The sequence below is a fragment of the Carlito syrichta genome, unplaced genomic scaffold, assembly GCF_000164805.1.
Source record: "Carlito syrichta isolate Samal-C Ts95f unplaced genomic scaffold, Tarsius_syrichta-2.0.1 Scaffold75497, whole genome shotgun sequence".
NCBI lineage: Eukaryota > Metazoa > Chordata > Mammalia > Primates > Tarsiidae > Carlito > Carlito syrichta.
The window spans coordinates 159,511-171,928 of NW_007019593.1; the positions used below are offsets into that span (position 1 = coordinate 159,511).

The 12,418-nt window shown below is 38.6% G+C and overlaps 1 protein-coding gene across 7 annotated transcripts in view; it reads right to left on the reverse strand.

The window, feature by feature from the left end:
• The window catches only part of MAPKAP1 (mitogen-activated protein kinase associated protein 1), a 254,437-nt gene that overhangs the window by 136,397 nt on the left and 105,622 nt on the right, over positions 1 to 12,418 (reverse strand). The window contains exon 1 of one of the 7 annotated variants that reach the window (XM_021710147.1): positions 9,047 to 9,126. The exons of the other annotated variants lie outside the window; for them this stretch is intronic. The gene's annotated coding sequence lies outside the window, so the exon portion shown is untranslated. Of the gene's footprint in view, positions 1 to 9,046; positions 9,127 to 12,418 lie in introns of those variants that run through there. 7 annotated transcript variants of the gene reach the window in all.

Below are 12,418 nucleotides of genomic sequence, written 5' to 3' on the forward strand. Positions count from 1 at the left end.
TCAAAAAAAAAAAAAAAAAAACTTGGACACTGAAACTGACTCAACCACACTCAATGTAAGAGGGTTTGTGATCTGAGCCACCAGGAACTAAGGGTCCTACTTTTTGAAAGAACCAAATCTACAACTAACCTAAAGAAATAAACATTTTTTTCTACTGGGGAGGAAAAAAAACTAACTTGGACATGAATGTTCATAGCAGCATTATTTATAATAGCCAAAGAATGGCAACAATTCAGATGTCCATCAACTAATGAGTGGATAAACAAAACTCACAAAGTGGGATATTATTAAGCCATAAAAAGGAATGAAATACTGATACATGCTACAACATGGATGTACCATGAACGCATTATACTGAGAACAAACCCAGACATAAAAGACCACTATTGTATGAACCTATTTATATGAAATGTCCAGAACAGGCAAATCCAGAGAGACAGAAAGTAGATTAGTGGTTGGCAGAAGATGGGGCAAGTGGGAAATTGAGAGGTATAGGGTTTCTTTTGGGGGTGATGGGAATGTGCTTGAATTAGTGGTAACAGTTGAATAACACTGTGACTATATTAAAAACCACAAAATTGTACGCTTTAAAATGGCAAATTCTATGTAAAGTGAGTTCTATTTCAATGAAACCATTATAAAATATAAATTTCCAAACCATCCCACTTCTCTTCATCTCCACTATCAGCAAAAGACCATCACATCTCACCTGAAATATTATAATAGGTTGCAAACTGACTTTCTGTACTCATGCCTACTCCAACCTGTTCTTCACAAACAAGTTAGTTTTTTATAAGAAAATTCAGATCAGATCATATTACCTCCTGTTTAAATTCCTTCAATGAGTGGACCCTGTGACACTTTGAATAAAATCCAAACTCCCTGCAACATGCAAAAAAGCGCTGCATGATCTGGTCCCTGCCTACCTCTGCAACATCATCTACTGCCACTCCCCCACCCGCTCCTCAGGCTTTAGCCACACTGGCCATCTAGAAGTGCTCTCAAAATATGAGCACATGCATGTGTGCATACCTTGGTTGCATTTCTCACGTCTAAGGTCTTAGCAGGTTCTATTCACGGTACCTCCAAAGGCTCTTTTTCATGGTCTTTGCATATCTGACTCCTCATCCTCCAATGTGTGCCCTTGGGCAGGTTATTTAACCTCTCTGTGCTTCTGTTTCCTCATATATAAAATGATAATGGCAGGACCTACCTATCACAAGACTCATGATTATTATTATTATGAATTATTGTTGTTGTTATCATGCAGGGCTCAGCTCATATGACTCCTCATCATAGAAACCTTCACTGATAACACCCCTTCCTCTCACAGTTATTCTCTTACACAGATTCTGTTCACTTCCTTCAGAGCACTTAACAATTAAGAGTATTTATTCATGTACATCTTCAGCATATGCTTTCCCCACTAGCCTCTGAACTTCCATAAGAGCAGTGTTAATGTCTGCTTTGTTTACTGTTCCATACATAATGCCTAGCCCTGTCCCTGACACATAGAACATACTACAAAAAAGATCTGCTGGCCTACAGAATGAATACTTCAGTGACTCAAGTGTCTGCCAGGACACATTGTAGGAGCTCAGTAAATGTTAGTTTTCTCCATCTGCTTGCCCTTCCTCTATGGGTTTGTTTCCTTGTTACAGACAAAAATAGAGGGACCTGAGCAATCATGAGGTTCCATCTTTAACACTCTGGAATTCTATCATTCTGAGGTGGAAGGGTCAGTATTGGGGAAAGAAAATATATACAGTCGGTTTAAAAAACATTTTTATACTAACTAGCAAAGTCATCTTTCAACAATGAACATTTATAACTGTAAAGGATGTTTTTGTTGTTATTTAATGACTAGGTTTTGTTTTGCTTTGTTTTTTGAGTTGAGGTCTCACTCTGTCACTCAAGCTGGAATGCAGTGGCACAATCACAGCTCACCACAGCTTTGACCTCCTGAGCTCATATATGTGATTATATGATTTCTCATTTAAAAACTATTCATAAGCTGGGCATGGAGGTTCACACCTGCAATCCCAGCACTTTGGAAGGGCAAGGTGGCAACCCAGTGAGACCTTGTCTGTACAAAAAAAATATATTTTTTAATTAGCTGGACTTGATAGTTCTATAGTCCCAGCTACTTGGGAGGCTGAGGTGGATGGAGCCCAGGAGGTCAATAAAATATAAATAAATTATATCATATAATGTGAAGTTTAAAAAATGTGCTGGGCACAGTGGCTCACACCTATAATCCCAGTACTTTGGGAGGTAAAGGCAAGAGGATTGTCTGAACCCAGGGTTCCGAGACCAGCCTGGGAAACTTGGCAAGCCCTCGTCTCTATAATAAATCAAAAAGTTAGCTGGGTGTGGTGATGTGCACCTGTGGGTCCAGTTACTTGAAAAGCTGAGGCAGAAAGATCACCGGAGTCCTGCAGGTCGAGGCTGCAGTGTCTGTGAGTGTGATACTGCACTCAAGCTTGGGCAACAGAGTGAGGTTCTGAGTCCAAAAAAAAAACAACAACAATGTGTATAAGGCTAAGCACAGTAGTTCCTACTTGTAATCCTAGCACTTTGGGAGGCCAAGGTGGGAGGATTGCTTGAGTCTAGGAGTTCAAGACCAGCCTAGGCAACATAGAGAGACCTCATCTCTACAAAAAAAAAAAATCAAAAAATTAGTCGGGCGTGGTAGCACAGGCCTGTAGTCCCAGTTACTAGGGAAGCTGAGGTTGGAGGATCACCTGAACCCAGAGATCAAGGTTGTGATGAGCTGTGATTGTGCCACTGCACTCCAGCTTGGGTGACAGAGCAAGACCTTATCTCAAAAAAAAAAAAGAAAAAAAGAATAGAAAAAAGTATATAACCAGTATGATCTCAATTATTTAAAGATAAAATCCACTAAAGAAAAGTTAGCCCTTTATACACTGCTGGTAGACATAAATGGCACAACCTGTATGGAAGACAATTTGGCAGTTTTTAGTAAAATTACATATGCTTTGATCCATCTTTACCACTTCCACTAATTTATATGACAGATTTACTCCATGTGTCAAAGAGTAAAGGACAGACACTAAAACATTGCTTACAACAGCAAATACTGAATCAGTCTAAGTGTCCATCAATTAAGGACTGGTTAAATAAACTGTGGGTATACCAGAAAAATAGAGTACCATAAAAATACTTTAAAAAATAAGGCACTACAGTCATACAGAAAGATCTCCAAGGCATATTGTTAAGTGGAAAAAAAAAAAACCAAGATGCAGGACAGTGTTACAGAATGTAACCATTTGTGAGAAAAAATATATATGACTACACATATGTTTATGAACATACAGGATATCTCTGGAAATAGAGCTTACCTCTGAAGAAGGGAACTGGGTAAGAGGAGGGGAACTGATATCTTTTGAATTCTGTATATGACCTATTCAAAAATATTTTTAAATCTTAGAGGTTAGAAAGATGTATAGAATTATCAATAGTTGCTTCTGGGTGGTGAGACTTTAGATTTATTTCCTGACTCTTTACTTTTGTTTTACTGTACACTTCAGTTTTTTAAAAATGAAGTAAGTAAAAGTCTAGGAGGAAAAATGTTTAGAGAAATTCCACTTCTTATATGACCCAGCGTCCATCATTAGATAATCTGAATTTTTTCCTTGAGTCTCATCTCTATGTTATAAAACAAATAATAAAAAAGTAATTCTCCTACATAATGTGCACGGTCGTTCTCTCTTCACATGCATACACACATGTGCACACACACACAACCATGCATGTTCTTCAGCTTAGAAATTATAATTTCAATGGCTAATAAAGACTTCTAGAAACAGCAAGTTGTTCTGGCCTTGTCGGGTTGGCAAACGATTAAAATTAAAACAGGAGTACTCTTTCTTTATTTTTATTTTTTTCATTATAAAATGTAGAGTACAATTCAGGGTTAGGTGTACAAATGTTGATTGTGCAGGTACCCTTGTTGATGAGGTATGCCCCTCCTTCCCCTAGTAGTTTCCCTCAACTGCCAATCCCACCCTCCTCCCCTGACAGTTTCCCACTAGGGATTCCCAGTTTGCCAATCCCTTTCTTATAGTATTATAATAATTGTTCAAGGTATACTTATGAGTGAAAACATATGGTACTCTGTTCTTTGTTTCTGTGATAGATCACTGTGTATGATTGACTCTAAATCCATCCAAGTTGTTGTGAAGTTCATGTTTGTCCTTCTTTATGGCTGCATAAGGGGTATTCTTTCTAATGTGGGTTTATAACCTTCATATCATCCTCCTTTTCAGACCTAGATCAGTGGCTTGTTATTGCTCCTTTTTTTTTGAGTCAGAGTCTCACTCTGTTGCCCAGGCTGGAGTGTAGTTACATGCTCATGGCTACCACAGCCTTGACCTGCTGGGCTCAGGTGATCCTTCCACCTCAGCCTTCCAAGTAGCTGGAACTACAGGTGTGCAACACCATGCCCAACTAAATTTTTTTTTAATCGTAGAGACAAGTCTTGTTATATTGCCCAGGCTGATCTCGAATCCGTGGGCTCAGGTAATTTTCTTGCCTCTACCTCCCGAAATGCTAGGATTACAGGCATGAGCCATCCTGCCAGGCTGCTCTTCTTTTTTATTTCTGTTCATTCTTCCTCCTTCTGAAGAATGAGAGCTAAAGGGCTATAGGGATCACAATATCCCAAGACATTGAGTGATCAATGAGATCACAAATGTGAATGTGCTTCAGAAAATGTAAAATGCTTTAGAAATGCACAGTAGTATACAGAAAGGTCTTAAGTTTTGAAATTAGACCTCTTTTTCTCTTCTTTTCTCCCTCCCTCCTTCCTTCCTTTTGCAGAGACAAGGTCTTGCTATGTTGCTCAGGTTAGTCTTGAACTCCTGGGCTCAGACAATCATCCCACCTTGGTCTCTCAGAGTGCTGGGATTACAGGCGTGAGTCACCACTCCTGGTCCAATCAGACCCATTTCTATTATTCAAGCCTATTACACAGTTACATGAAGCTAAAAATGGGTGCTACAGGAGCCCTAATAATAATACTGATTATATACTAACAAGAGTTAGCATTTATTTAGCACTGTTAAGTAAACTCTGCTAAATATCTGCCTAAATTATCTCATTTAATTCTCACAAAACTCTAAGAGATAGGGTACTACCACAATCTTAATATTAGAGCTGATAAAACTAAGGCTTATAAGACTACAAAGGATATTCATCTGTTTAATATCCGATAACCAAAAGTGGAAGAGCCAAGGCTCAAACCCCATGTCTGTCTGACCCCAACGCTCCTACTATAAACAGCAAAGACCTCTTTCCTTAAAGTCATTCTAAATGTAATCAATTACCAACTCTCCAAAGCTTGATAATCATCTGCTACCCCCTCATTTTCTCACAAACACCACAAAAATTCTGCCTAAAGCAGTCTCCCATAAAAGAAACTAGATCTGAGAAGCCATTCAAGAAGAATTGTTAGGAAACGGAGACTCCAAGGAACTTTACCATTGTCGGTTGACTGCAGGGCAGTCACCACTGCTTAGGAAATAAGGGCAGATCGTTATATGGTACACCTATAAATCCCTGAATCCTCTCTGTTTCATAGTAAAATAGCAAGTGTGGGGAAAGCTATCAGAATAAATATGGTAGATATGTATTACATGAATGAAGTACTTTATCTTTTCAGACTTCTAATTCCATCTTGAGGCACCAATGATGTGAAAATGTGCCTTGCACAAACCCTGAAATTACATATTTTTTAATAAGGAGACTCTTCTGAAAAAGCTCAAGGTGGTGGCAGTTAGCTCTATCTAATAGTCCCTATGTTGTAATATTTAGAGGGAATCATCTAAAACATAAAACAATCCATCAACATAATAGAAAGTAATTAACTTATAAAAAAATAAGGTGACCAAAGGATTAAAAGTATTCATCACACATCAAGGCAAGCAATATTCCAAAGATGTCTAACTATGAAAAAGCAATGAGCAATAAACAAAGATCATATCATACAGTTTCACTGCATACCAATTTATGTGTTCTATAGTACAGGATTGGGGAAATGGAAGCATATTTAGAGCACAGGGAAGGAGGCAACAGATAAAGAAGAAAGTGGTTTAGCTTTATCTTTCCTAGTCTCTCATGCATTCAACAAACATCCATTGAAACATCATGCTGGTCTTGGAAGACAACAAAGTCCAGTAATATACAATGCAGAGCAGACCCTTGCCAAACTCCTGGTCTGCTGAAAATCTTCACCATACAATGTGATAAGAGCTTTAAGAGGGGAAAAGTATGGTCTGTCATAAGAGCCAGAAGCAACCCAGACTACAGGCGGTTGGTAAAGACCTCTTAGATAAAAAACAAAAGCAAAAAACCAACCCGTCCAACTGATAAAACCATTAACCCAAGGAAAAGATGCTTATTGTATTTATTTACTAAACCAACATACCAAAAGGTGAACAGAAGTCCCCTCGGAGACATAGAATTATGGGTGATTTTAATTTTCTGCTTTATATTGTTCTATATTTTCTATAAAGAACATGTATGACTTTTACAAACAAAACAGGAGACAAAAAGAATAACTACCACTCAAGGACTTTAGATAAGGGAAAAACAAGATCAATTTTGAAAATGTAGCCTATGCTAAGGCATCAAGCAAACATTATTATTATTACTGTTTTGTTGTTGGTGGTGGTATTTTTTTTTTTTTTTTGAGTTGGGGGTCTCACTCTGTCGCCCAGGCTGGAATGCAGTGGCACAGTCACAACTCACTGCAGCCTCAAACTCCTGAGCTGAAGTGATGCTTCATTCTTCAGCCTCCCAAGTAGCTGGGACTATGGGTGTGCATCACCATACCCAGCTAATTTTTTTGATATTTTTATAGAGACGAAGTCTCACTATGTTGACCACACTGGTTTTGAACTCCTGGGCTCAAACGATCCTCCCACCTCGGCCTCCCAAAGTGCTGGGATTACAGGCATGAGACACCTTATCCAGCCCAAGCAAACATTATTAAAAACATACTGTGTGCCAGGTGCTGTGACAGGCTGATGGGGAAAATAAGTTGAAATATAACTCAGTCCTCCTATGGCAGGTTAAGTAATTTCTATCAAAGAGAAAAAGTAATAAATTCACAATTAGCTGACAAATTTGAAGTTGAACAACCTTTTCCAGAATAGCCCCCAAATCAGGGAATGCCCTCAATGCACGTTTGAGAACAAAAGGAAAAGCACTTCCAGTAGCAAAACTTCCTCAGTACAAATGCAGTTCATGAAGAACAAACACACTCACACTCAAGCATATCCATGGTCTCTCCAGGAGTTGATGGCAGATTCAGCCAGAATCTCAAATTCAACATATCAAAGACCAATTTTTCTTATTCATCAGCTTGTCTCTCATTCCACATTCTATCTCCAAACTAAGGCTCTCATCATCTGTCCTGTCACCCAAACTAGAAATTCTAACGCCTCTTTCTGTCTCATAAGAGCAACGCCTCTGAAATGTTTCTCAAATCTTTCTCTTTCCCATCCTCACCTCCACTGCCCTAGTTCAGGCTTCACCATCTGTCAGTAAGACCAATGCAGTACTCTCCCAACCATCTCTTTATCTCTAAAATCCCTTCTCTTTCCAAATCTTTATCTCTTTACTGCCACCAATGTGATTTTTTTCATACCACAGAACATGCCATTCACTTAGAAACATATGATGGCTCTTCTGTGCTAGCATTCCAACTCCTTAGCATGGCAATTAATGGCCTTCATGGTCTGGTCCAAGCATATCATGGCTAAAGGACATTGAACGTAGTTAAGAGTACACACTTGGGGACAGCTAGATCCAGGTTTAAATCCTGGCTCGACCACTTCCTCAGTTGCTAGACCTTAGACTTTGGGTAACTTCACCCATCAAAACCTCCATTTACTCACTTGAGAGAGCAAGCAAGATACATAGATGTAGATGGAGATGATGTAGATGATATAAATGATGATGTGGATGTAAATGATGTTGATATGGATGTAGCTGTATAGCTATAGCAATAACTGTAGCTGTAGCTGTAGATATAGAATGTCTAGCCACAGTCACTGAACAAGAAATGTAGCTCTTCTGTTCGTCGGTTTAAATGTCTCCTCTTCTAAGAAGGTGGGGGTCCAAATAAATCCCTCTTTTCTGCTCCTCTAGCAATTTGATTTCCACAGCCTTACAGTTTCACTTTTTTCTGTACCTAAACTCACCACCTCCTCCCCACCCTCTCACTCAACTGTAAGTTACACAAAGGGAAAAACTGTGCCTCATTCATTTTTGTATTCTCCTAGGGCCTAGAACATAGTAGGGGTTTAGTGCTAGCTTGCTGAATTGAAAGGACTCCTAGGACTAGCTTTTAAAATGGATTCACCAGACCTACCATCCCTCTTCTATCCTGGGGAAATAGCTGCACCTCTTCTACTTCCCAGCCCTGTTCTTCAGGAATACTCTTTCTTTGTCTGAAATATCCCCAGCATCTAATGCAGGGCCTGACATACAGTAGTTACTTATACATATTGATGGAATGAGTGATAAATATTTTAAACATTTGTATTATATTACAGCATATTGTGGTACCATCAATCTATTCTCCCATTGTTAGAAATGAAAGCTGTTTCCAACATTTCACTATTAATAAAAATGTTCTCATAAACACTCCTATATAAATGTTTGTGTGTATATTACTAGAAGTAGATTAGTAGGTCAAAGAGTACAAACACTTTGTGACCTGTGATACATACTGAAAAAGTTCACTCTTGAAAAGTGTCTCTATGCCAATCGTGAACTATCAATATTATGAACCACAGGTCATCCAATTAATAATTAGCTCAAAAAATTGAAAAACAAAAATTTAAAATAACTTCTAATACATAGAATGTGATTAGGTACAGAATTGAAATATATAGATTTTGGACATGCTGATGAGTTAAAACATTATATCTACATCAGAATTTTTCCTGTCTGATCCCATTAATTAAAATAATATATATTTGCTTCCTATCACAAAATTAATTGTAAAATAATGCACCTGGTAGTTTCCAAGATGGGGAAGCAGGAAAAACACAGATGGGATTCAATTCAAAATAATCTTGAATTAAGAAATATTCACATCAAGTAAGTTAGATAAACTAAGTGTTATAGACAGAAGGTTCAGCTAGCAAGTGCTACTTAATATCAACAAAGTTTGCCAATAATAAATTGAATATCAGATCTCAAAACTGATGCTTAGGTGTTCAATTTCTCTGCCAAGGAAAAGAAATAGAAAAAGGATAGACAGATTGGCTTCTGCAATTAAAGAGACAAAAAGCAAGCAATGTTATTCCATTAGTTTCAACTGCGCAAGCAGATCATTATTCGTAATTTTAATGCTGAAATAAATACGTCAATATATCCAGATAATGCAATAAGGCAAACTGATAAAAGGATTATCTGCAGCTTTCAAAAGGTACACCTCTCTCTCTCTCTTTTTTTATTTTATTTTATTTGAGTTGAAGTCTCACTCTGTCACACTCACAACCACTGCAGCATCAACCTGCTGGGCTCAGATGATCCTTCTGCTTCAGCCTTCCAAGTAGCAGGAACTACAGGTGTGTGCTACCACGCCTGGCTTATTTTTTGATTTATTGTAGTAATGAGGTCTCACCAAGTTATCCAGGCTGGTTTCGAACCCATAGGCTCAGGCAATCCTCTCACCTCAGTCTCCCAAAGTGCTGGGATTATAGGTGTGAGCCACTGTGCCTGGTCATGGTACACCTCTCTTAAAGAAATGGCTGCCATTCCATTCTACTAGTCCCTTGCTCCCAACTTCCTCAACTAGGACCAAAGGCTGCTAGACTCTGTGAATGGCCTTGTTTTTAATAACACCAAAGGCAGGTTTGGTACAGCGGTTAAAAGTGATCCCTACTCTGATGATAATTAATGGACTTCATTTGATCAGAAGTAATGATTACAAAATATATCTGGCCTAAATTGGTCTAATCTAGGTTTAATTGGGTATGAGAAATAAAGAGGGTCTACATGGGAAGGAAAAAAAAAAAAAAACCAAACATCAGAATTGTGGTATTTTGATTTTAACAAAATGTTGGCTTTATGGGCTCAAAAGAAAAACTCACTTTTATATTCAAAATGGTAACAATGAATTTTGTGAATAAATTTTGTATAAAAATCTATGACAAATTCATTCAGAGCTAGGGGCTTGGCTTTGTAGTACTATCTTAACCTTCAATAAATCTGGAACGCTTAAAGGCTATTAAATTAACATTTCCCTGATCTGGCACCTGTAGTCAAGTTAATTTGTCAAAAACATTTCTATAGTTTGTCACTGGATACTGTATGTTCTGACAAGTTAAGTTTAAAACAAAATTGACAAAATCTCATTAATTTCCTCTGAATCACCAACCTTGGTTCCATTAAGTTTTTATTATTAAGAACATCAACTGTCATTTTCTTTAACAAGGTCAAGTTTTGATCTGGGCACCTCCAGGATTCTTGCTGTATTAATAGCAGCTAGAGAGGCAGTACAGTGTGTTGGTGAAGAGCACAAGTTGTGGAGCCAGACAGATCTGAGTTCCAGCTCCAGCAACACCACTTAACTATGTACACTTGGACAATTTTTTTTTTTTTTTGAGTTGGAGTCTCACTCTGTCGCCCAGACTGGAGTGCAGTGGCTGCTCCTGGCCACTGCAGCCTCGACCTGCTGGGCTCCGGCGATCCTTCCGCCTCAGCCTTCCAAGTAGCTGGAACTACAGGGGCGCACTATCACGCTTGGCTAATTTTTGATTTATTGTAGAGATGAGGTCTCGCCAAGTTGCCCAGGTGGGTCTCGAATCCGCGGGCTCAGGCAATCCACTCACTTCAGCCTCCCAGGGCGCAGAATTACAGGCTGAGCCACCGAGCCCGGCAGACAATTTATTTACACTCTCCACATCACTATTTTCTCATCTGCAAAATGCAAACAATAAAAGTAGCTCTCACAGAAGTTGTGAGAAAATTCCATGAGACTATGCATGTAGAGCACTTATCATTGTGCCTAGTCTACAGTAAATGCTCAAGAAATGCTGGTTGTGTGTTACGGTGTTTTTCCCTACCTTTTATCTACTTTTATAATAATAGAAAACACACACACGTTTTTTTGCCATTTGCTGACTTTTGAAACTGCAAGAAATCTTAAGGGTTATCTCCTTTAAAACCTTTTCAATAAATGTTTTGTTTTGTTTTGTTTTTGAGTTGGAGTCTCACTACCCCAGTGTCAGCCTGCTGGGCTCCAGCAATCCTTCCAAGTAGCTGGAACTACAGGCACACGATACCACACTTGGCTAATTTTCTACTTATTGTAGAAATGAGGCCTCGCCAAGTTGCCTGGGCTGGTCTCGAACCTGCAGGCTCAGGCAATCCACTGGCCTCGGCCTCCCAAAGTGCTAGGATTACAGGCTGAGCCACCGAGCCCGGTCGACAAATGGTTGTCTCATAACCACTACTGAACATCTCCACTAATGAGGTCCTTACCACTGTGTAAAGTAGATCCTTTTTCTTCAATCTTGAGAAACAGTTTTGCTGGCTAAAACATGTTTCTTTCCATTGAAGTGAAATCTCCCTGCACTTTTTACTTGCTGGTCTTAGCATTAGCCCTCAGGAGATTTGACCAAATACATCTCTACTTCCACAAACATCACTTCATATACATAGGACCTTAAACAAAAAACTCAGTTATAAGTACCATGGAATAAATCAGACTATAATCCTTTCAAGAGTACAACACAGCACACAAAATAACATTTTGTAACTTTTCATTCTATAACATTTGTGACAAATGTAAATCTTTAGTCCTGGACTTAAAACAGGAAAGGGGTTTTGTTGCTCTCAGGAAAGGTTTTTTCTATTTAAAACAAATCCTCCATATTTTGTCCATATTTTGATGCTCCAACACTTTGGGGAGGGTGGGAAATGCCCTGGCACTACAGGTTCAAACAATCTTTGTTTCAAGACATCAACGGAAAAACCAGCAATCATTCATGGCCAAATATACATAAGGCATTTCACAAAACATGGGAAAAAGTATGGAGGGAAAAAATAAAAGCCTATCCATATCATACCAGAAAAAACGATCATTTTCTCAAAGACCTAAATTCCAAAAGCAACTCTTGATACTGGCAGTGTTCACCAACATGGATTATATTTGCTATGATTCTCTTTGCAGTCAATTGAACTAGTCTGGGCTCTGGCAATTCCTGCCCTTGAGCTGTGCAACCTTGGGTATGCCCACAGTCTCTCCAAAAAGTCAATTTCCTCAGCTATAAAACAGATATGAGAAGATCTACTTCAAAAGAATGGCAGGGGGTATAAAGTTAAAAAAAAAAAAAAAAAAAAGCATGTTAAGATGCTCTGTGAACTGCAAACTGGA